Source organism: Ambystoma mexicanum, chromosome 3p, assembly GCF_040938575.1.
Source record: "Ambystoma mexicanum isolate Mex_15411 chromosome 3p, UKY_AmexF1_1, whole genome shotgun sequence".
Classification (NCBI taxonomy): Eukaryota; Metazoa; Chordata; class Amphibia; order Caudata; family Ambystomatidae; genus Ambystoma; species Ambystoma mexicanum.
In genome coordinates this window covers 11,693,881-11,716,647 of record NC_090925.1, presented here as the reverse complement: position 1 = coordinate 11,716,647, position 22,767 = coordinate 11,693,881, and the positions used below count along the sequence as shown (strand labels likewise).

Here is a 22,767-nt window from a genome sequence, read left to right as displayed (position 1 = left end):
AAGGCAAAATCCAGCTGAGAAGTCCACACCCTGCACCCCAAGGGAAGAAAGGCTACACATATATATTAGGGGTGCACCGAAATTCGGCTTCGAGTAAGTATTGTAACGCTCACCTGGTATCCATGGGGACGTCACTCAGCCTGTTCTGACCTCTTACGACCTCGAACCCTTCCCTGGAGTCTACTCGACTGGAGACTGGGCCTGAAACATAGGATTGGTAGAGTTTAACTCCCTATTGTCTCTGTGTGCTTGAACCCCTTCTTCCCCGGGGTCCAACCCTTCCCTTTGATCCACAGCTCATCTTGTTTTCTTGGAAAGTGTGCTCTCCATCATGCTTTCAGCGCAGGGGCGCGTTGATTGATGCAGGCTCGTTGCTGCCTAGTTACTTCACTGGCAAGAGTCCAACAGGTAAGTATAATGAGTATTTTGAACAGTTCTCTAACTTCGTTCCTTTCCTTCCTTAGATGATGGCGGCGTCCGGAGATGGCGACGTGCTGCTGAGATGAGTAGCGCTGAAAGTGAGTGAGAGCGCGATGCGACCCTTTCGTATTTGTATTGAACTGAGTTCTTTTTCTGTGTCTTTTAGGTGCCGCAACGTTTTCAGCGTGGATGCCAGTTATGAAGAAGAAATGCGGTGAGTAAGCGTGGTATGTGGCGCCTCTAGATGTTTCCATGCTAACCTGGAGTGTCTTTTCCCTCTTGCAGATGGATGAGAAGTTCCGGAGACTAAGTTCCCCCAGAGCGGCTGGGATTCAGGTAAACCTTTGAAGCTTGTACAGTCTTTAAAAATAAGCGAAGATTTGCTGGATGCTTACTAATGCCTTTTTTCTGTTCTTTTCCCTTTTCCTCAGGAAGCGGTGTGCCGGGATGGGAATGACACCGCCGAATATGCCCGAAGAACAGAAGGAGCGATGAATGATGGGCAGAAGCGCCGCAAGGTAAGGCTGTTCCTAACAGTGTTCTTGTTCTTGCAGGAGCTGAGCGCAGAAGAAAGATGCAGGCCTACTGGAGACCGATCCGAACACGGTGAGTGTCACGCTGCAGGTGCAGAAAACGTAAAGCATGTTTCTCAGCCCTCAGCCTGGGCGTGGCTTAAGTAGTCTCTGGGTATCCCAGGTGTCTCTGGGCTGAACCACACCCAAAAGACTAGACTGCACATACAGTTCTGGGAACCGAAATATGTGGGGGCATCCATCTTGTCCCCATCAATGCACTACAAGTCCAATCCCCAATGTTATCCTATGGGAGTGAGTGAGTCTGGTGCCACAAGCGCCAAGTCTGACTCCAAGTGGGTCTTTGGAGGGATGGAGAGGCCCTTGGAGGGCCATGTAGGTGATCGTGGCCTGGCTCCAGCCTGACATCTTGGAGGGCTGGGGACATGAGGGGCAGGAATCATGACAGCATTCATCTGAATTCCAACTGAAAAATAGATATTCGACTTTGGCCGAATACTTAATTATCTCTCAAAGCCGAATAGAAAAAAATGATGCTGTCCATTTTTTGATTGATTACAGGTAGAGCAGAACTTTTAAAGTCCCTGCCCTTCATGTGCTGGACAGACAGAATTTCATCTGGTGGTTTGCTTGGGTGTTTGGGGAGAGAGCGAAAGCAAAACTCACAATATTTTGAATGTATCTCTGGTCTCCCCTGTATTTTGCAATTGAAAACCATTGAGCTGGAACAACAGTTTATGAAGTTGAAGCTATTGGAAAATTGTATTTTCTTTAGGCGCTTGTCAGGGCGTGCCCCTAATTAGCTCTGCCCAAACCAGGTCCACTACCTGAGGAATGAGTGCACGTTTTGTACGTAAATCAAGTTTATTGTACAATCATCCAGAGAGCAGTTAGATAGTAGAGTTGAACCAAAGTCTCAACGAACCACATCAGTTGATACATTTTCATACATTCTTGTAACCGTTAAAACACTCAGATACTTTATTACCACCCACCCCTCAAACATGATTGGACAAAACATTTACAAAGAAGTTCCATCTTTTTCCCTTTCTTTCCTTCTCATTGGTCGTTGACAATCTCTACTACCATCTTCAGATCAAATTCAAAGTCCACCTTTACTGAGGATTGGTCCATGGCAGGTTGTGACATCATGACATAATAAAACATTCACTTACGAAAATAATTAATTACTAGCAACAACAGGCCTAAGGCCTTTTAACCTTAAGTGTGATTGCACATGGTCTGCACGGATATCTTAGCAACATGAGGAAAAGCTGAGCAAACCGGTTCTCTTTGAACTATCGATTTCTCTCTCATCCGCCTTGGCTTGGTTTACTGGCTCCTCTTAAGTCATTCTAATTTATGCGACTACCACTCCAGCACATACAGCCTCTAGTTCCACCCTGAGAAAACAGTTGAACACCAGACATCATGGCCTCGGGTGCCCTCATTATTGCTGGTCTGAGCAAATGGCCAAACCCCTCTACACGACTTCAATGCAATGAGCAAGATTACATCTGCTCCTTGCGGAACTGTTAAGCCATAAACCACGTTCGCCGGCTGCACTTTTACTTGATGGCTCATTATTCCTCTGTAAACCCCCAAGCCAGCAAAACCGGAACTTCCCAGTTACTTGAAATTCATCTTGCAACTGCTGGTCACAAAGTCTGAACAAATTGACAAAACCCCACTACATGAGATTTATATAAACTCCTATTATATGTTCTTCCATGTGCATGTTTTATAAATGTTATACCTTCTTTAATGCAGGATTTCAGGACAGGCCCCCCTTTGCATGTGCATTAAAACCCTCTGATTCTCCCAGCTTTTTCTGAGCGAATCGTGTTCATGTTACATTTGGCGGTTTTAACATTTTATCTATCCACACGCGTGCAAATCTAATGGGTATCAATTCTAAATAAAAAATAACACTAAAAGTAACATATCCCATCCATAGTTGACTACACTCAAAACAAATGAAATTGCAACATCACGGCAAGTTTGCCGCACCGCCAGTCATCAATTTGGCTCACGTAACATGAACGCCACGTGCTCGTGGGGACCGTTCCTGACCACCCCAACACACTCACTGATATGATAGTTTATTTATATAGCGCCTATACACAATGTGTTTCAAAGAGCTTCAAGGCAAGGGAGGAAACAAGGGAAAATACAATGACATTCTTACAGGCTATGAACAGTAAGGATGTGAAATTAACTATCGTACTCGGCCTGACGACATTTCAGATAGTGCAAGAGCTAAGACATAGATAAGGAAAGGAGGGGGAGAGTGGGAAGGGAACGGAAACAGACAGGCGACTACCGTACTAGGCCTGACGACAATCCTGGTAGAGCCAGAGGAAAACAAAAGGTGAAGGAGAGGGGTGTAGAAAGGGAGGGGAGGAACAAAACAAGCGACCACCGTAGTAGGCCTGACGACATTTCAGATAGTGCTGGAGGGTGGGCTGGGGGGGTGCGGGAACAAGTAAGGGGAGGTGGAGGAGACAGAGGAGGTTGCTATCATACTAGGTCCAGGGACAATTCTAACAGAGTAAGTGCATAGAAGAAAGTAAGGGGAGGAGAGGAGGAGATAGGGAAAGGGAGAAAGGGAGAGGCGGAGAGAACAGAGAGTAAGCAGTCAAAAAGAGTGGAGAAGCAAGAGGGGAGAGTGAATACAATTGCAGAAGTCAGTAGTAACACATAATGTTGCAAGCCAGGATACAAGAAGAAGATGGGAACAGCATGATTCAGGGCCTCCATGAGTACAAGATGCAAAGGAAGTCCAGCATGAGAGTTGTGAAAGGGTGACGCACCGTGAATCAATGAAGTCCATAAAAGTCAAATCCAGCATTGGCCACAAGACGGTGATGGTGAAACCAGAATGTATAAGGTCAGACTCCTGCAGAAGTAGGCTGGAGGGGGAGCAGGGTAGAAAAATCAAGCAAAACAGGCAACACCTGTGTGCGAGAAGGGTGGGGGCACAAGGGAATTTGCTGAGGACATGTGAGATATCTGAAAATTACAGGTTCCCATGCCATCACTTTCAAACCCACATAAAATAATTAAGTGGATTAATGTAGCTGTTGCAGACATCCCTGTTCCAAATGCTGAATTAAATAGCTCAGGATGTAGTGTGCCTGCAGCAAAGAACTGTATTCAGCGGTCAGGCCAAGGTTATAAAGCAAGTAAGATGGCTCAGTAGGAAGTGTGCCAGCGCCAGAGATGTGCTTGTAATATAGAAACATAGGTTACAATTCCTGCCCTCCAATGGTCTCATGTTTATTTTATTTATTGTGCATTTGTAAGGCACTTATACTTCAAGTAAATTGTGTTTCAAGCGCACACAGGGCAGCAGGGAGGGAACATGGAAAAGAAAAAGCAAATATAGCAACGAAAGATGGAGGCGGACCTTCTAGGCCTTGTGAGCATTTAAAACGGGCAAGTGCAGAAATTGCCAAAATGAGTCCCTTTCAATAGAAGGAAAGTGACACATGTTACAAAAAAAAATGGCTATATTTTTGTAATTAAAATGCACCCGTTTGTGGCAGAAATATTCCTCCCAACATTAGGGTCATAAAAGAGGTATATTTGTGTAATAAAGAAAAGGTGATAGACGTTTACCATTTGGAAACATTGGACTAAATGGATGTACAAGTGAAACAACTATGTAAAATAAACATACCAATTAAAGAATTAAAAATCAGCTCTGTCCCTTCTCTGTATGGTCAGCCGAGAGCCATGGAGGACCCGGCATTCCCTATATATTCTTGTCTGATGCCTTTGACCGTGCCTCAACAAATAACAAACATTCCCTATCGAAAAAGAAAGAAAAATACTGTCTATTAATGAAAAGACATTGTTCAAATGCCTCATCCCCATTCAGTACCACAGGGAGAAACATGACTTTCACATCCCAAAGTTTTGTATTCAGTGCCTTGCTGGAGCCAGATGGCTAAAGTTGGGCAGGCTCAAACGCACCATTTGAATGTTGAAGTAGATACATGCCATTCTCCCTCACAGTGTTGCATACATATATACTATACTCTTGGGCTAGTCTAAAGTTACTTTGGCCCTTCCTATGAATGCACAAATATATAAACTGTGCCGGTATTGAATGGTTTATTTTCTGAAGATGTATTCCTTTCATGGTTTACACACACACCTTCCGTAGGCGACAAAGAAAAGAAATGCAAGAAATAATGGATATACAAATGTTAAAGTGTTTTTTTAATTTACAAAGTGTTTTTCTTGTCGACATAACTTTATTAAATAAAAAGGCAACTATTCGGCACCGGCCGAATACTTGTCCACCTATTCGGTATTCGGCGAAGGCTTAAATCTACTGTTCGTACACCCTAATATATACATTCGGCAGCACATATGCTAACATTGGAAAGATACAGAGAAGATTAGCATGGCCCCTGTGCAAGGATGACACGCAAATTCGTGAAGCGTTCCATATTTTGGACACATAACAGGACAGAAATATTCTTTAGCTGCAATATTTATTGACAGGATAAACAGGCCCTCAGTCAATTTAGAGCACATAAAACCATACATCAAAATAAAAAGAATATATATATATATATATATAGCATATTATCAGTGGATATGAGTGCTCTTAGAGTGGACAGCTATGTTTGCTGGCAGTCAAAGATGGCAGGCAGGTTTTTGACCAGTGCCAGAGGTCGGCTAACAGGAACTGTCAAACTGATGACGGTTTATCTTGCTATGTAATCAGCGTCGGCACAGTAACCAGCCGTGTGAGAAAGCACCAAGTGGTGCTAAACTGGGTTGCAGCTTTTTAATCTGCCTCTGATGTTTGGGCTTTAATAAATGACATTGTTTGGACCCCCTTGTTCGCTTGTTCATACTTGCGGTCCCTGGAGTGTAGTCTCCTGCCGTGTGCGGGCCATGTGATCAATGCAATGAAATCATCATTGATTCTTTGGCAGTGACTTCCTCCAGGTGGCCACGGGATGGCAGCCGCTACCTGGTCCGGACCCTGGCGGTGGTTATATGAGAGAGGATCACATGGGAGGGGACAACTACCGGGTAGAAGGGGCGGCTCCATTGAATGAGACGCAGTATTCCTCCCTTTCCCTGTTGAAACCCCTATAATACCCACAGTGTTGATGTCTTCTTGTCACCCCTCAGATCCCCCTTATTGTGAAAAGCAGAAATCCCTTCCTGTGTTTCAATCTAGACAAAATTCCATGTATACCTTAAATATTCACAACACATGTAAAACATCGTCTGTTTCACTATGTGAACATGTTCACCAACATCATTTTAGAAATATAATTACATCTATGGACTTCCGCTCCCATAAAGCCCCAAGTACTGAGACAAAGAAGAGGAGGGTAGAGTTCATGCAAACTAAAAGAAGCTTAAAGACTAATGTGCAAATTAGTTATTGTGTTGAACGTAAAAGGCCTGGGATATTTAAAAATGGCAGCCGCAATATCCGACAAGGCAGTACGGGAGACAACCGTGCAGGAGAAAGCCAACCGAGAGAGAACGGGCACAACTGTACGGCAGCTCGTGAATGCAAGTCACTCATACCGGCGTGGCGTGAAGGAAGGAGTGGCACAGCAGGCACACCTGAAAGACAGTGGAAGCATCAGGAGCCGCAGCTCCTGGAGGTACGGTCGTGCCAGGAACAGAATTCTCCAGTCCAAGCCACAGAGGGAAGCCAGCGAGTGAACGCAGAGCTGCAGGAAATGCTGGAGAGACGTCTGCATCAGGTACAAAGCCAATTCAGGGAAGAAGCTTGACTACAAAGGCACATAATAAGTCAGAGACGCTGTGAACTTCCAGTGAGTCTGCCCAGAGTCACAAGGAACCCCACAGCGTACTGACATGCACATAACCAAGTGAGTTAATCATATGACATTGCTGATATGGACAATGCTCAGAAGCATTTTAAATGCAAACAAAACATAATGTAAAATGCATATTCAATAGAAGAAGAATATTTGAATACCTACCAGATAAACTCCAGCCACAAAACCCGAACCAAAACAAATGCAGGAGTTGTCAATGTGGGGGAGAGCTGAAGCAACTAATACCTTAAGTAAATAAATTGAAGAGAACAAAGTGTAAGCTGATGTGGCTTAGTAGAAAAGATTGTGGAAACCAATAAGAAGTCCTGGTAAAGAGAAAACACCAGGCAGCTGACATTAAGATGGGGAGATACCTAGCAGGGAAGTACACCAGGGGATCTTTAAAAGCTCCAAAGAAGGATTCCTGGCAGTGGGGTTTACCAGATAATCCACCCAAGTTGTGTAAAGACTTTAAACACTGTGGCACGATACCTGTCAGGGAAGTATACCAGGGGATCTAAGAAGTCCATCAAATAAGTCTTGGCAGTCAAATATAATTGCAAAACTTAGTCCTCAATTGATGGACACTCCCGTCCCCTGCACACCCTTTAACGCTTGCAAATGCCAGCCAAAAGTTGAAGGAATTTATGGAGATTTGATCTTATTCAGTAAATTTAAATTTGATTATAATTCAGATAGGTATGGTTTGTCTAATTTGAACTCAATCATGAAATTCATGTAAATATTGTATTAATCATCCATGTATAATACAAAACAATGATAAAGAAGTCTAGAGCTTGATGTGTTTCGGGAAGATATATCACTCCATCAGGAGAGAATAGACTTTATATTCAATCAATTAATTGATGATTCTTTAAGGGTATCTACAAGGTAAGGGAAAGGTTGTATCAGTTGCTTATGTAACATTCAAAATAGTTGATAATCTGTGATAGGAATGTGACTGCATAGATAATCACCTGTATGTTAGGATGTTCAAACATTGTTGGTTTACATCTGTTTCATTAATTCCTCTTGTAATCCGGTTATTAAAACTGATTACTGAATCTATTCGATAAGTAAGAAGTTGTCACGTCTCCTGCGACACGTCCACATTCATGTCCACGTTCAACCACAACACCATACAATCCCCATCCATCTGGTTCTACACACATTCCCTGCAGAGTCCGCTGCGATCCTCGCACTCACCCACATAGGGCATGGCAACAATGTACTGGTTTGGGTAGATTGGGTGTTATCCCGCCTCCAGAAGAACGCTTTGTTTGCAAAACCAGAAAAGTGTCTTTTTCACACTAAGGAAGTCGAATTTTTAGGCTACCACATAACACCTGGGGGTCTATCTATGAATCAGTCAAAAGTCTGAGCTATCACGGAGTGGCCTATCCCAGTCAACCTCAAACAATTACAATCCTTTCTTGGTTTTGCTAATTTTTACTGGCGTTTTATCGCTGGTTTCTCCTCCATAGTTTCACCATTGACCGCCCCAACCAGTCCACTCGTCCCTTTCCATTGGACTCAGGACCAGCAGATGGCTTTCGATGTCCTCAAGTCCATTTTCACCACGGCCCCGGTCTTGCAACACCCTGACCCCGAACTTCCTTTCATTTTGGAAGCCGATGCTTCCTCTTTTGCGTTAGGCATGGTTCTTTCCCAAATCTGTCCCTCCACGGGTCGCTTAGACCCAGTGGCATACCATTCACGTAAATTCACACCTAATGAGTTGCACTATACTGTTACAGAAAAAGAACTTCAGGCCATAAAAGATGCATTACAGACCTGGCAGCATCATCTCCTGGGGGCTAAACACCAAACTATCGTATATTCTGACCACAAGAATCTACAGGACCTGGCTACCCTGAAATGTGTAAACAGTGGTCAGGTACGCTGGCATTTATTCTTTCCAGCGTACAACTTTGTTGTGAAACATAGACCGGGAACGGCCCACGGGAAAGCAGATGCTCTTTCTCGTTCCCCTGAGGGGAATCCCTCCTGTCTTTTCCGGCCACATTACTAGGGAAAAACCATGTTGTTTGTGTTTGTACAACAGATATGCCCATGCTAAACACCATACGTCAATGGGTGTCACAACATCCTCACACACTGGCAGAATGGGATCATACCCTTCAGGACGGGTTACCGTTCATACAAGGGAAACTATACCTACCCACGAGTGACACACGCAACCAGGCCTTGGATTGGTTGCACGATGCCGCCATCAATGGCCACCCTGGGCAACATCGGACCCTCGAATTACTTAAACGGTGGTGTTGCTGGCCATCAATGAGACGCAACGTTGCGAACTATGTTAACACCTGTGCGGTGTGCGCTCAGGGCAAGGCACGCAGAGGTCGCCCCCTTGGATTGTTACACCTCTTCCTGTCCCCCCTCGACCCTGGCATACGGTCTCCATGGACCTTATCACGGATTTACCACGCAGACAGGGTTACAACACCATATGGGTGGTGGCCGATTCCTACACCAAAATGGCCCGTTTTGTACCTTGTAAGGGCATCCCCGCCGCTCCTACGTTGGCCCGGTTATTCTTTAAATCAGTATTCTGTCTTTTTGGACTACCCCAGGTTCTCATATCTGATCGTGGAACACAATTCACGTCCCGTTTTTGGCAGGCTCTTACTAGTTTACTGGGCATCGATGCACGTTTCTCCTCTGCTTATCACCCCGAAACCGATGGGCAGACGGAGAGAGTGAATCAGGCCCTAGAACAATTCTTGCAATGTCTGATCCTTCAGTATCAAGATTCATGGCTTAACTTACTGCACCTTGCAGTATTCACTTATAACAACACACTACATTCCTCCACTGGGTTTTCTCCATTTTACTCCCTGTACGGCCAACATCCCCACACTCTTCCTTTTACGGATTTCCCTCCTTCCGGTACGCCCGCTGCTGATGCCTGTGCCCGCGACCTTGTCTCGATCCATGCCCAGACCCTTGTTCACTTGCGCGAAGCTCAGGCTGCCATGAAGACGGCTGCTGACAGGAAGCGTCTGGACACCCCTGGTTACAAGGTGGGAGATCAAGTATGGCTCTCGACCCGCCACTTACACATCCCAGGCTGTCGTAAACTGCTCCCACGCTTTGTTGGCCCCTATCGGGTTGTTAAGATCTTGAACCATGTGGCCTTGCGGCTTGCGATCCCAACTACCTGACGTATACACCCAGTGTTCCACACCTCATTGCTCAAACCATGCCCAGGACCTACACGTCTCTCTACTCCTCCTGCTCCTGTCTCTGTGTCCTCACCCGATGTTTATGAGGTCAGTGCCATATTGGGCTCCCGCCTTCATAGAGGGCAATTGCAGTACCGTGTGGATTGGTCTGGTTATGGTCCCGAGGATCGTTCTTGGGTTCCCTACAGTGATGTACAGGCTCCTTGATTGGTGGCTCGTTTTCACCGGGATCACCCGTCCAGCCCACGGGGTCGTGGGCCTTTAGGGGGGGCTCTGTCACATCTCCTGCGACACGTCCACATTCATGTCCACGTTCAACCAGAACACCATACAATCCCCATCCATGTGTTCTATAAACATTCAATGCAGAGTCCTCTGCGATCCGCGCACTCACCCACATAGGGCAAGGCAACAACGTACTGGTTTGGGTAGATTTCCGGCTGGAAGATCCTTGCCACCTTTTTGCATTGGCAGTTGCCATGGCGTTTATCGTATGGACGACGCTTCCGTGCGAGCACACCAGGTGCTGCCGCGTCCCACGTGACCAAACACTCAGTGATGGTACCATCGACAACACGAGTCACATGACATGGCTCTTACGTTCCCCGTGATCCAAGTCATGTCATGTGACTACCTGATACAGATAAATGGAATAGGGTAACACGGAAGCAACGCTTCTCAGCTGCTTGTTTCTCAAGTACTGTTGGCGCCTGGTTATCATTTGGATCTTATTGTTACTACGACCTCGGACGTTATCACATACTTCTTTTGCTTTTTCCCTTGGAACAAGAACTACTCTGGGTTTCATACGACCTCGGAATGCTATTACGGATTGCTTTGCCTTTTGATGTTCAACTTCTCTTGCTGCTACGAACTCATAGAACAACAATATTGACTTTAGCTTCACTAGTTTTCGACCTTGGAACTGTTTCTCTGGACTGCCTTAGGATCGCCCTGTGCACTGGATTCTTGGCTCAGGTGTGGTGATTCCATGAGAGTGCTGCCAAATCCCTGCCAGTCTCCTGTTACCATTTGACCCCATCTTGTTTCCTTTACCTGTCAAGGCATTATTGTCACCACACATAGGTAAGCCCATTTTTGATATCACTGTTCATTACATCACTGTTCATTGCTGCTGTATCCATAACAATCCATTGTATTGCAGTGGTCAAGGGGTCCTTCCGGTGTTCCTGGTTCCTGGTGGACGGCACTCTACACCTGTGGCCTCAAAGATTGCAAGGGTAGTGGATTTATTCCTGCCCGTGCGGTACTTGGGGATGGAGGTATCATTAATCTACACGACCATCAAGCCCAGAACAGAAGTTAAATTAATAAATAAACAGTTGTCTCACCATGGTGACTATCTTTGAACTGGAAATCATGAAAATAGTCAGGAGAATATACCTCTGCCGGGGTAGCAACTATGGAAACGAAAATCTTGTTGAGATGTCAAGTGCTCTGTGCTGGTGTCAAAGCTGCCACTTTCTGCATAAATCTATTAAACATACATAGACTTTGTTCTAGTAATTGTATTATGTATAGTATACAAACTGCAAATGCATAATGCAGCAACATACCAGTAGGGAGATCAATATATGTGCGCATAAATTCAGGCTTGAAATCTTCAAAAGATCCCTTGGTTCAGAATGGCTTCTGTCAGTGTGCTGTCCTGCTGTAAAGCCACCTTGATTAACAGATGTTGGGCAGAAACCTGTGCAGTTCCCTCTGGGACCACTGCAAAAGATTTAAGACTACAGGTGTTTGGCAGTAAACCCACTTGGTAGCAGTCTGTACCACACAGATTCACTTGGTAGCTCGGCTGAGCAGTCAGAATTCCCTCAAGAAGAGTTAGGCAGTATACAGGGTATTCACAATAGGTCAAAAGAACACAGTAGAACAAGTAAACACTGACCTGAGCTTGGGGTAAAAGAGATATAATTATTTATTTAAAAACCACATCTAGAAAAACACACAGGCACTAATGTTAAGCAGTTCAAAAACACGGTCACTAAAAGATATACACTCCCTTAAAAGAATATTAGACAATTCTTAAGTAAAGCCCCACTTATTTTCAGACAGCAGTGAGTGCTTAACGCAGATGGCACTCTAATAATTGTTTTAAAAGGGAAAGAAAAGCAGAGTATAATTTGAAACAGATCCCAACACTTTCACAAGAACAAAACAAGGGAGGAAGGCAAGTAAAACCGTGAAGTTAGAGTTCAGTAGGCCGGATCCACTTTAAGAGGATCAGAACGAAATGTGTCCAAGGTCACACGGTTGAAGTGCACAAGAGTCTTGCAAAGGTTCAAAAAGAGTTGGACCAAAAGAAAGGGACCAGTTAGAAGGTCAAGGCGGCCAGCGCAGTCCAGAAGGTTAAGGGATTATTATTACCTTGTAGCAATCTTTAGAAAGGGAGGCCTAGCGGACACGGTACCTTTAAGTGGTGAGAATACTCCAGCGGGGGCAGTTGTTCCTGGCAGCGGATGCAAGTCGGTGCTTCGTCCGGGGGAAGAGAGGATCTCGTCGGGGAGGAAGACCAGAGTCCGTTGCACTGCCAGGGAAGAAACCAGCTGCAGAGTTCTCAGGTAAAAGGAGCGGTCCTTTTATTCGCGGTCCAGTGGTAAGTGGCTATCCGGTTGCCGGGGTGCTTGGCACGGGCAATTCGACCACAAGACGTCCTGGGATGGGAGGAAAAGAAGGTAAACTGGTTGTGCCCACCAGTCAGGGGAAGAAGCCTCTCCAGCCGGGAGATCTTCTCTGTCGTCGGGAAGTGGTGAGTTGGTTCCGCAGGGCTCCACCGGTGATGTCGTCATGGTAGGTCGGCTCAGCTTCTCCCTCGTCGGATTCTCAGGCCCTGTGGCGACTTCTGAAGTCCCAGTCACCAAAGCCCTGCTTTTATGCAGCACACCCCCATTCACTCAGCCTAGCTGTCAATCAAACATGCTAAGTGGTGAGCCGGCCGGCTCACTACTTGGGCCAATCACACAAGAGTGTGACTTGAGTTACCAAGGAAACTCAGTCCAGGGTGCCTAAACCCCCTCCTACACCCACTGTGGTACCCAGACAGAGTGGCACCACTTTTGGAGGCTTCTGTGGAGAAGCCCGCCAAAAAGTGGAACAAAGGGCTCGACTTGGGTTGGAGTCACAGAAGAGAACACAAACGCCATTTTAGAATTGAGTCCTGGCAAAAAATACCAACCGGCGAATTAATATTAAATAAATAAACCGGCGGTATGTTCGAGGCTATGAGAATTAAATAATTAAAGTTGGTAGCCTCGAACAATGGGAAAATCCCATAGGGATATATTCACGGGCGAATATAAGAAGTAGTTTCCACTGCCACCAGCCAAAGCTCGATCAGGGGGGACGGAGACGTGCCCCCTCGACTAACAGACCCCTGGACAATCGAATTTCCCCGACCAGTATGTCCACACTATGATGGTTTGTACCGGTTTCTGTTAATAATTTGGGACTAGTAAAGCCAATGGTGACTTTACATGCCATGGGAGACAGTAGTCAGTCCCAGGGTATGGAGTCTATGGTGGGGTGTCACTATGACACCCCTGTGTTACTGCACGGAGGGTGCTGTGTAACACACATAGTAAAAACATATGAGACCCTATGGAGTAAAGGACCCCATAGCCCATAAAACACATTAAAGTCAAAGGAACGCCATAAATCATGTCCAAGATTGGGAGAAAAAGAGTCTCACTCTTGGCAGGAGAAAAAAAAAACTCCAGAAATCCAGCAAAGCTGCTGGCGGACTCACTAGGTTAGGAAATTCAGCCTAAAGAGAGAATTCTCCCTAACAGTAAAGAGTTGTCTGATTTATGCTCGTGGTAAGTTCAAGCCGCAACTAATGTTACATAAGCAACTGATACCACCTTTCCCTTACCTTGTAGATACCTATAAAGAATCATCAATTAATTGATTGAATGTAAAGTCTATGTTCTTCTGATCAAGGGATATATATCCGAAACGATTCAAGCTCTATACTTCATTGTTTTGTATTATACACTGCTGATCAATAATATATTTGCATGAATTTCGTGATTCAGTTGAAATTAGACAAACCATATCTATCTGAATTATAATCACATTTATATTTACTGAATAAGATAAAATCTCCATAAATTCCTTCAAATTTTGGCTGGCATTTGCCAGCGTTAACGGTGTGCATGGGACGGGAGTGTCTGTCAATTGAGGCCATTTATATTTTGCAGTTGTTCTGATGACTTATGGTGTCAGTTGCTTTTTTCTCCCCTGCACCCTAAATTTTAACTTAATCTACTTCACCTCCACATGAAATGAGAATTGTGTTTCCAAAATCAAGGTGTGTGTCAGCCTATCTTTCTTGTTATCCTGTCAGTCATTTGAAACTATATGAGAACTCTTACATTCAGGGGAAGATACCTGGCAGGGACGTATACCAGGGGATCTCAAACGCCCCATGAAAGGATTCCTGGAAGAGGAGTATACCAGGCACCCTGCCAGAGGTATAGAGGAAAACGCAACAATGATATAAAATATCTGGCAGGAAGTATACTGGGAATTTGAAACGTATGCGAAAGAAGTCCTGGTATAAAGATACATCACACAAATTCAAGTTGTATAAAGACCCTATTGTTTTGGAAGGATGCCTGGCAGGGGAGTATACCAGGAAGAATAAAGAGTGCATAAGAGGACTTCTGGTAAAGCAGTGTACCAGCCAATCCTTCAAGTTTACAGAACAAGAATCTAGTGAATACAATATAAAGAAATTGTTATTCAAGAGAAAGCACATTTGCTGCGAGGAAAATGTTGGATGTTATGGAATGGATTATATGAATAAGAACGTTCCGAATCCAACATAAAGGCCTCAAGGAATTGTTGGACAAAGAAACATTCTTGTGACACAAGGAAATTGTTGTTCAAAAGAAACGCTTTTGCCATTCTAGCTAAAAATCCAGGGGAAGGGAAACCACCCTCTGGATCCAAGGGTTTCTCCTTGGAAAACGCTTTTGCCATCCTACCTAAAAATCCAGGGAAAGGGAAACCACCCTCTGGATCCAAGGGTTTCTCCTTGGAAAACGCTTTTGCCATCCTAGCTAAAAATCCAGGGGAAGGGAAACCACCCTCTGGATCCAAGGGTTTCTCCTTGGAAAACGCTTTTGCCATTCTAGCTAAAAATCCAGGGGAAGGGAAACCACCCTCTGGATCCAAGGGTTTCTCCTTGGAAAACGCTTTTGCCATTCTAGCTAAAAATCCAGGGGAAGGGAAACCACCCTCTGGATCCAAGGGTTTCTCCTTGGAAAACTCTTTTGCCATTCTAGCTAAAAATCCAGGGGAAGGGAAACCACCCTCTGGATCCAAGGGTTTCTCCTTGGAAAACGCTTTTGCCATTCTAGCTAAAAATCCAGGGGAAGGGAAACCACCCTCTGGATCCAAGGGTTTCTCCTTGGAAAACGCTTTTGCCATTCTAGCTAAAAATCCAGGGGAAGGGAAACCACCCTCTGGATCCAAGGGTTTCTCCTTGGAAAACGCTTTTGCCATTCTAGCTAAAAATCCAGGGGAAGGGAAACCACCCTCTGGATCCAAGGGTTTCTCCTTGGAAAACGCTTTTGCCATTCTAGCTAAAAATCCAGGGGAAGGGAAACCACCCTCTGGATCCAAGGGTTTCTCCTTGGAAAACGCTTTTGCCATTCTAGCTAAAAATCCAGAGGAAGGGAAACCACCCTCTGGATCCAAGGGTTTCTCCTTGGAAAACGCTTTTGCCATTCTAGCTAAAAATCCAGGGGAAGGGAAACCACCCTCTGGATCCAAGGGTTTCTCCTTGGAAAACGCTTTTGCCATTCTAGCTAAAAATCCAGGGGAAGGGAAACCACCCTCTGGATCCAAGGGTTTCTCCTTGGAAAACGCTTTTGCCATTCTAGCTAAAAATCCAGGGGAAGGGAAACCACCCTCTGGATCCAAGGGTTTCTCCTTGGAAAACGCTTTTGCCATTCTAGCTAAAAATCCAGGGGAAGGGAAACCACCCTCTGGATCCAAGGGTTTCTCCTTGGAAAACGCTTTTGCCATTCTAGCTAAAAATCCAGGGGAAGGGAAACCACCCTCTGGATCCAAGGGTTTCTCCTTGGAAAACGCTTTTGCCATCCTACCTAAAAATCCAGGGGAAGGGAAACCACCCTCTGGATCCAAGGGTTTCTCCTTGGAAAACGCTTTTGCCATTCTAGCTAAAAATCCAGGGGAAGGGAAACCACCCTCTGGATCCAAGGGTTTCTCCTTGGAAAACGCTTTTGTTGGACTGTTCTTTATGTTGTTGATTATGAACAAGTTTTAATTCACATCAAGTCATGATCATTTTCTATCACTTTTAGTTTTGTTTAAGTGTGAGGGTCAGACTGGAATGTTTTGGACACAAGTTCAGGTTCTAAGTTGCTCATGATATGACATAGACTGATTCTTAGTTTTAGTTTCCTAGGTAGGGAACCTCCTTCGTTTGGATAGGGCTAGAGAGATGTTTTTGCAACCCATTTTTGTTTAATAAAATGTCTGACAATGAGAATATTGCAACTTTGTGTCCACCTCTCATTCCTGACCCGTCACAGCTGCTGCTGTTATATATATTCAGAAGATCTTAGGTGAAAGGAGACTAAGGAAACAGTCCTTTCATACCTACCACAGCATTCCCAGAAGCAGAGAGTGAGCACTGTGAAGGGATTGGTGCATATGTGTGGGGAAAAAGACAGGTATAAAACCATGTGTGGTGGTGGTCTTTGAACTGAAAGGAAAACACAACTTGTTAGTCCAGATACAAGAAATACTAGTGCATGCCAGAATTCCCCACCATCCTCCAGTGTCTACTACCATCCTCATCGCCCAAAGATTCAGCACTGTATCAAGAGGAAGACTAGGGAACCATAGTGGTTGTCGGTATCTTCAGGAAGAGAGGACATGGACAAACGGACGTCTAGCACTCCCCTCCCCCTCATACTACAGGGGAGTTCATGAATGGAGAACACACGACCGGGGAATCCTGGACTAGGTGCAACACCTGGGGAGAACAGTGTCCTTGAAGATATAGGTCCGGATATAGTTCAAGAACCTAACGACACAAGAACACTGGGTAGGGGATATATTCTGATAAAAGTTTGCAAGCCTAATGGGACAAGGACGTAAGTGGACTATAGTCCCGTATATCCACGATGGCATGAATGTTACATCCTCCACGTCCTCTACCTTACGAACTCCTATGTTTCCCACAGACTCACGTTTCCACACACCCACATTACGTAGCCCCCGATGCTTACCTCTGGGCGCGCAGACAAGGCGGCACCATTGCACTCGTCATGTCAGGGGGTCCATGGCAGACTTGGTGTCTATCGCCCTTCTCTCCGTTGGCAATGTAATTGGAGGTTCCCATTTGGCCGCAATCACCGTTGCTCGTGTGGACCTGATCGTTACGTGAGGAGACCAAACGCAATCGGTATCACGTGACGACCCCCACGCCTCAACGTTTCCTTGTTGAGCATCACGTGATTTTCCCCAATGGTTTAAATGCATTCAGAAACACCAAAACGGTGCTTCACAGCTGGTCTTTCTCTTGGACATTGCTACGCTTCGAAATTACCAGGAACTTTTTGGTCACTCGACAACCGTCTGCCTAACGGATTGCTTTCTCTACGCCCTGAACTTGCCTTGAACACCATCGGAACTTTTGGTCACTCGACAACGGTCTGCCTAACGGATTGCTTTCTCTACGCCCTGAACTTGCCTTGAACACCATCGGAACTTTTGGTCACTCGACAACGGTCTGCCTAACGAATTGCTTTCTCTTAACTCCGAACTTGCCTTGATTAGCTCTGGAACTCCTGGTTTACTCGACCACGGCCTGATTAACGGACTTTCTCCACGAACCACGATTTTTTGGAACCTGGGCCTATGGCCTCTCACTAGGCGTTCGCCTGATCAAGCACTTCAAACCCCAGTGCTTACCATCATCATACCAGAGGTTGTGGAAAACTATCCGAACCCGAGCTCAGGTCCAATCACTCTCCTTCCTTTCCGGGTGGGCCCACAGTTCACATACAGTACATATAGGTAAGAACGTTTAGTTTCTATTCCTAGATACCCTGTAAAATTGCATTTCGCCCTGTACTAATCCCTCCTTGCCTTAAAGCGCTCAAAGGGTCCTTCCGGCAGTTCCTGACTCCAGACTCGACGAACTACCACACCTGTGGCCTCAAGGATTGCACAGGCAGTGTTTATACAATTGCCTGTGTGGTACTTGGGGACGGAGGTATTCATATCTGCATGACCGGCAACTTTGTAACAGACTGTGAAGCCTTCCCGGTTCGTTCAGACTATGAATCCCTCCGCCGGGGACCCTGTGACCGCGTTAATGCAGGCCCTAGAGGCCCTTAGAACCGACATGGCCACTGCCACGACCGCCATTCACCACCGCCTTTATGCCTTCCAGAGTACACGTTTTCCCTTGCCCTGTGATGATGACGAACCCGGTCCTGCCTCTCCAGCCCAGCCTGCCCCGACTTCAGCCCCCGTTCCCACTCCAGTGTTGCTCCCGTTGACTCCCCCTCTTGCTGCTCCAGAACGCTTCCAGGGTGAACCCCGGAAATATCGCACCTTCATAAATCAGTGTAAATTACATTTCTTATGCAAACCTCAGGCTTTTCCCGACTCTGTCACTAAGGCCGCCTTCCTTCTGTCTCATTTGTCCGGGGTAGCTGCCACCTGGGCAAATCCATTGTTGGAAAACGATCACCCTGCCTTATACGATTTCGATCTGCTGGTCACAGAAATGGCAAAGGTATTCGATACCCGTTACAAGGCCCAGGCATGGGACCTGGAATTACTTGATCTCACACAGGGTAGGCAAACATTGATAGACTATATCACCCGTTTTAACCAATTGGCCGCAGAAACTTCCTGGCCAGAGGAAAAAAAGGCGATCGTTTTCTACCGGGGCTTGTCCAATGCCATGAAAGATGCTCTGTCGGTGGTTCTTGCTCTGCCTTCTGTTTTTTCGGATCTAGTTGATCTCACACTGCAGTTAGACGCCCGCAGATCCGAGCGGAAGGCAGAAGCGACATTTGCTAGTCACTCTTCCCCGGCACCTCCATCTATCAGTCCCGAACCCATGCAAATAGGCGGGATCCGCAGTCCAATAACACCGACTGAAAGGGAACGTCAGAGGACAGATAACGCCTGCTTTTATTGCGGACTCAACGGGCACTAAGTGAAAGAATGCCCTCGACGTCCCAGAAACAAGACTCCGTTTATTCAGAAGGCTTGCCCATGAGAGAGGCGGCACCGGCGAGCGCTTCATTGACCCCCACTGAACCCGCCTTTGGTCCAATCAGACCCATAGTAGTGCAGGCCTTATTAAAATCAACCAGGGAGATCACACACACTGTCTATCCTGTGATCGATTCAGGGGCCACTGGCTGCTTCATGGACATTGCTTTAGCCCATAGTCTTAACTTACCGCTAATCAAAAAGGCGCATCCTGAGCCCGTACAAGCAGTCGATGGCACGTCCCTGACTTCTGGCCCGATCAGACATCAAACTGCCCCTCTTGAGGTGGTAATACAAGACACACATAAAGAGACCCTGTCATTCGATCTCATCACTACACCGCAGTTCGGTATCATTCTAGGTATCCCCTGGTTGAGGCAACATAACCCTTTGATCAATTGTGGAACAGGTCACGTATCGTTTGAGTCAGAGTTATGTCAACATTTTTGCTTGATAGAACCAGACTCCCTTGTTTCTCCTGCCACGATTCTTGGCGCCATGGCCTCCTCCCGACTCACTGATGACACAGCAGAGGCTACCACATTACATACCGTAGGGGCCATCTCGGTTAGCATCCCTGTTGAATACCAAGATTTCCACATGGTTTTCGATAAGACATCCGCGGAGGGTTTGCCCCTGCAAAGGGCCTACGATTGTCCTATTGATCTCATTCCAGATGCCCCCATACCAAAGGGGAGGATCTACTCGTTGTCACCTTCCGAGGAACAAGCCCTGAAGGATTACATACAGCAGGCTCTGCGTCTAGGTCATATCCGTCCCTCCTGTTCTCCGGCTGCTAGCCCCATTTTCTTTGTGCCAAAGAAGGAAGGTGATCTACGTCCATGCGTGGACTATAGACGGTTGAATGCCATCACCATCAAAAACAGGTATCCTATTCCACTCATTTCTACGCTGTTAGATAAATTAACGGCCGCCTCTATCTTTACCAAGTTGGACCTGAGAGGGGCGTACAATCCGATCCGTATGCGGCGTGGGGACGAGTGGAAAACGGCCTTTTGTTCTCGACAGGGGTTGTTTGAGTACACCGTGATTCCCTTTGGGCTCTGTAACGCTCCTGCCACATTCCAATGCTTCATCAATGATGTATTATCTGACATTCTTGATGTATTCGTGGTGGTCTATTTAGATGATATCTTGATCTTCTCATCCTCTCTGGAAGACCATATCGGGCATGTAAGAGAAGTCCTCTCTCGCCTCAAAAGAAACGCCTTGTTCACCAAACCCGAAAAGTGTTTGTTTCATTCCCAAGAAGTAGAGTTCCTGGGTTTTCACATTACACCCGGTGGGTTGACCATGAATCAGACAAAAGTACGTGCAATCACGGAGTGGCCTACCCCCATCAACCTCAAACAACTCCAATCGTTTCTCGGGTTTGCCAACTTTTACAGGCGATTCATCGCCGGCTTTTCTGCCATCGTTTCTCCCCTGACCGCCATCACCAGCCCTCATGTCCCCTTCATCTGGACACCTGACCACCAAGAGGCCTTCGAGGCACTCAAGTCCAGATTTTTTTCTGCCCCTGTGCTACAACACCCTGACCCGGAGATTCCGTTTGTAGTAGAGGCGGATGCCTCCTCTTTCGCGTTAGGTGCTATACTTTCTCAACCTTGTTCTGCTACTGGGCTTTTGCATCCTATAGCTTATCATTCACGGAAATTCTCGACAGCCGAGTCCCATTATACCGTAACAGAAAAGGAACTGTTAGCCATTAAGGATGCACTTCAAATCTGGCGTCACCATCTCATGGGGGCAAAGCATCAAACGGTGGTGTACACAGATCATAAAAACCTGCAGGATCTTGCCTCTCTGAAATGTGTGAACAGTAGGCAGGTGCGTTGGCATTTATTCTTCGCCGCATTCGATTTTGTGGTAAAGCATAGGCCAGCTCTCGCTCATGGTAAAGCGGATGCACTTTCACGTTCTCCCGGGGGAATATCGCTTTCCACATTTCCGGACACATTATTGGGAAAGGGCCATGTCATCTGCCTATGTACACCGACCCCAACCATGCTTACCACGATTAAAGATTGGACCTGCCAACACCCGCACATACTCACTGAATGGGACATTACACTTCAGGAGGGACTGCCAATCATTCAAGGCACATTATTCCTCCCCACTAGCGATGTACGCAATCAGGCGCTTGCCTGGTCTCATGATGCTGCCATCAACGGACATCCAGGGCAACAACGTACCTTGGAGTTATCACAACGTTGGTGTTGGTGGCCGTCAATGAGAAGGGATGTAAACATCTGTGCCCAATGTAAATCACGCAGGGGACGTCCTTTGGGTTTGCTCCAACCTCTACCCGTTCCCCTCAAACCATGGCACACGGTCTCTATGGACCTTATCACAGACTTACCCCGTAGACAGGGGTATGATACCATCTGGGTCATCGTTGATTCTTATACTAAAATGGCCTGTTTCTTTCCCTGCACTGGCGTGCCATCAGCCCCGACCTTGGTCCGTTTGTTTTTTAGGTCTGTCTTTTGTCTTTTCGGCCTCCCACAAGTCATCATATCAGACCGTGGAGCACAATTCACGTCCTGTTTTTGGCGTTCTCTGACCAAGCTCCTGGGTATTGATGCCCGCTTCTCCTCGGCCTATCACCCGGAAAGTGATGGACAGACGGAAAGGGTGAATCAGGCTCTAGAACAGTTTTTGAGCTGCCTGACCCTTCAGTATCAAGACTCCTGGTTCGATCTGCTCCATCTCGCTGAATTTGCCTACAATAATGCATGGCACTCGGCCACCAGCTTTTCTCCTTTCTATTCCATGTATGGCCAACACCCACGCACCCTCCCACTTCCGGACTTTCCTTCTACCACCCCTGCTGCTACTGCTTGTGCCCGCGATCTAACTGAGGTTCATGCCCAAACCATGATCCATTTCCGTGAGGCACAGACAGCTATGAAGAAGAAGGCGGACAGGAAACGAGCAGTAGCACCTGTGTATCATGTAGGGGACCGGGTTTGATTGTCAACTCGCCATTTACACATCCCGGGCTGTCGCAAACTTCTGCCCCGCTTTGTCGGCCCCTACAGGATTGCTAAAGTCCTGAACCCTGTAGCCTTGCGCCTTGCTATTCCATCTGCTTGGCGTATACACCCGGTTTTTCATACTTCCCTCCTTAAACCATACCTTGCCCCTACCCGGGTCCATACTCCACCTGCTTCTGTTTCAGTCTCCAACCCGATGTCTTTGAGGTCAGTGCCATTTTGGGTTCCCGTCTGCACAGAGGTCGGCTCCAATACCTCGTGGACTGGTTGGGCTATGGTCCGGAGGAGCGCTCTTGGGTTCCATCTCGGGACGTCCAGGCCCCGCTTCTTGTTGCGCGCTTCCATAACGATCATCCCTCCTGCCCACGAGGTCGTGGGCCTTTGAGGGGGGACTCTGTTACATCCTCCACGTCCTCTACCTTACGAACTCCTATGTTTCCCACAGACTCATGTTTCCACACACCCA

General features: G+C 46.5%; 1 protein-coding gene and 1 non-coding gene across 2 annotated transcripts in view; both read left to right on the top strand.

The window, feature by feature from the left end:
• The window catches only part of LOC138580070 (uncharacterized), a 253,223-nt gene that overhangs the window by 133,163 nt on the left and 97,293 nt on the right, over positions 1–22,767 (top strand). The gene's annotated exons all lie outside the window — the stretch shown is intronic.
• Positions 5,316–5,419, top strand: LOC138581583 (U6 spliceosomal RNA). Its single transcript, XR_011304645.1, has one exon. It is a non-coding gene; the product is annotated as a U6 spliceosomal RNA (small nuclear RNA).